Here is a 2,958-nt window from a genome sequence, read left to right on the forward strand (position 1 = left end):
CCTAGCATTGAAGTCGCCAAGCATGAAGAGATCCTTGGATACCTCATCCTTCTCTTCTGTCTGGGCATGGGCGTCGTTGAGCGAGATGTTGAAGAATCTCGCTTTGATGCGGCTTATGGCTAGACGCTCGTCTACCGGGGTGAACGAGAGTACTCGGCGACGGAGGCGCTCTCCCACCACAAATCCAACACCGAATTTGCGCTCCTTTATATGTCAGCTTACACGGCAGTTGTATGAGACGTCACAAGGCCCGAGGCATTGTTTGCCTTGCCCTGTCCAATGCATTTCTTAGATGGCAGTGATGCCAGCTTTTGTTCTTACCTGCCGGGCAGAGGCACCTTCCCCAGTTTGTATGACGCATCCCACAATAACGCGGCGCTAACGCCGAGCAAATGGAACTTGGGTGCAAAGGACGAAAAGAAAGGGAAAGGACAAAAAAGTGAAAGAGGAAACTGGAATGAAACGAGAGGAAATGAGAAAACGTCAAAAATTGAGCCGCGTTGATTTGGGGATATCGCGCGCTGACACTTGTGGACAATGGAAAACGCAACGCTTGGCGCTCCAATTTAGGGACAGCAGTAAGAAGTCACCTACGCAAACTCGGGATCTGTATCGAGAGATGAAGTAACCCGAATGCTGAATCCGCAGCCGAATCACATGCAGTCGATGTCGCCAAACAATCTGAGGGATTTCCTCAGAGAGCTAGGACCGACCGACCGAGGTGCTGCAAAGAGCAAGAGAGCAAAAGAGATTTCCTGCGCCCAGTGCATACACCAACTGAATATCTCCATATCTATCTATGCATGTGCTAATATTCTCATACAAACGGATACATATCTGAGTATGTAGGTACTTACATACACATAAGCATGTAAGATACTTTCGTTTTTTTTAAGTATTTTATTTGTATTATCCATGCTCTTCTTTGTATTTTTCCATGGATTACTTGGTTAATATATGGATATCTCTATGCATATATGCATATAAATATATATGTATGTATATATTGGTTTATGTACATACATCCGTACGCATTGGATGTACTTACATATACAGATGTACGACTATGTAAATGAAAGAACGAAAAGTGCAATGTAGCAATTAAATATTTAAGAGAACAGTGGCGAAATACCTTGGAGAGCGAGGGCAAACATTGACAAAACGTATAAAAAAAAAAAAAAAAAAAAANCTTTTCATTATAGCAACGAAATCAAAATAGTTATGTACTGAGATTTTTGGTGGTAATTTAAAATGGGTCCAATTCACGTAAACCCTAATGTTTTTTCGAAATAATTAGCGGAAGTCTTAAAATTTAATAAATTGTATGGTTCCGGTGGAAACCCCGTACTTTTTTTTCTAAGACACCCTAATGTACATATGTATGTTTTAGGATTCTTGCACCATGCAATTTTTCGTTTTATACTCGTACTGACGTTCATAAACTATTTTTTGAATAGAATTTTTCCAATTTTTCCCCATGATTAATAGCAGTAATGCATTAATTTAACTATTTTTTTCTTGTGACTACAACTTTTTTGAAATATTAAAATATGACTCTTAAACGAAGGAGATTTAAGAAGAATTTAGTTTAAACATATTTTTGATTAGGGTTGCCACCTGCTCGAAAAGTTGTATCTTTGTAACAATATTTAAATATATACCAAATGTAATTTTTTGCGAAGGCTGTCAGATTTGCACTGTTATTTTTGAGGTTAAAATTTCTCTTTTCGAGGAACGGGTGATTGGAACCAAATCTTTTCTTTGTAATTTTAGAAAATTTCTCTTATCTCTTAACCAATGATTTCGGCTATTGAGTAGGCTAACTACTTCATTAAACTTCATTAAAAAGCTAATAAATTCAATTAAAGTTGTCCCCTAACATTTCGGACTTGATATAGTGCAATGAAAATGAATAAGTACCTATACATAAAAGAGAAAATTAATCTACATAAAAGCCATAACATAGGCTATATCTCCTGCATAAGTTAACTAAAAAACCCATTTGGAGCGATCAAAGGGAAGAAAACAAAAAAAGAAAATATATGTATAAATAAATAAACGACCAGAACTCATGAATGTGAAATTTCGTATTTTAATGTAGGTTATGTGTACTGTGCGAATGTCAACTGCAACGGCACATCACGAAGCATGCAAAAAAAATTTAAAAGGACAAGAAAAAAGTGCATCCATGGATACAAACGTAGTGCAACGGTAAAAGCATAAAAGTCGGACACGACATTAAAAAGTGCGAGCGTGAAGACAGAGGCTCACCCCCATGTACATATGTATGAATGTGTTTAAATATGCATCACACGCACACATAAATAAACGACTATCAAAACGTAACTGCAACGACACCGCTGAGAATATTTACAACGTAAAAGCATAGCGTTTTCTTTTTTGGTCTGTACGAGCATGTGAATATGTTACTCCCGTGGGTGGGGATGCCGAGTGTAAAAATTTCCAATGACGTCACAAACGGCATTCAATGTGTTCTCCACACACACACACACACAAACTTGCTTGCACACCACAACCGATGTATTGCATATGTATTTATATGCGTCTATATGTTTGACTTCTTCATAATAGTATACCAACTGCATAAACGCAGTGGTGTCCCCACCGGAGCTAACCACGTAGTTATGGCTATTGAGTTGGTTATCCCGATAACCCACTTGATTTAGCGTAGTTTCGCCATATAAAAATGACAGCACTTAACCATTTCACTGAGATGGTTAAAAGCTAACCAACTCGAAACCACGTCGAAAGTCTGATACAACCCTGTGTTTTCCCGCCATCTGTGGGTCATTAGCGTTAAAATGTAAAGAATTCGTTCCCTACTAGTGTTTGGACTCAACTAAGATCAGATTAGATTTACTCCGGTTTTTGAAAAAATTTTAAATCTACTCCTCTACTCCGCTTGACTTCAAATCTATTCCGTTTTTTTCATTCATG

The sequence above is a fragment of the Rhagoletis zephyria genome, unplaced genomic scaffold (genome assembly GCF_001687245.7).
Source record: "Rhagoletis zephyria isolate East Lansing unplaced genomic scaffold, Rhagoletis_zephyria_1.1 Rzeph_scaffold_12160, whole genome shotgun sequence".
In the NCBI taxonomy this organism is placed as follows: Eukaryota; Metazoa; Arthropoda; class Insecta; order Diptera; family Tephritidae; genus Rhagoletis; species Rhagoletis zephyria.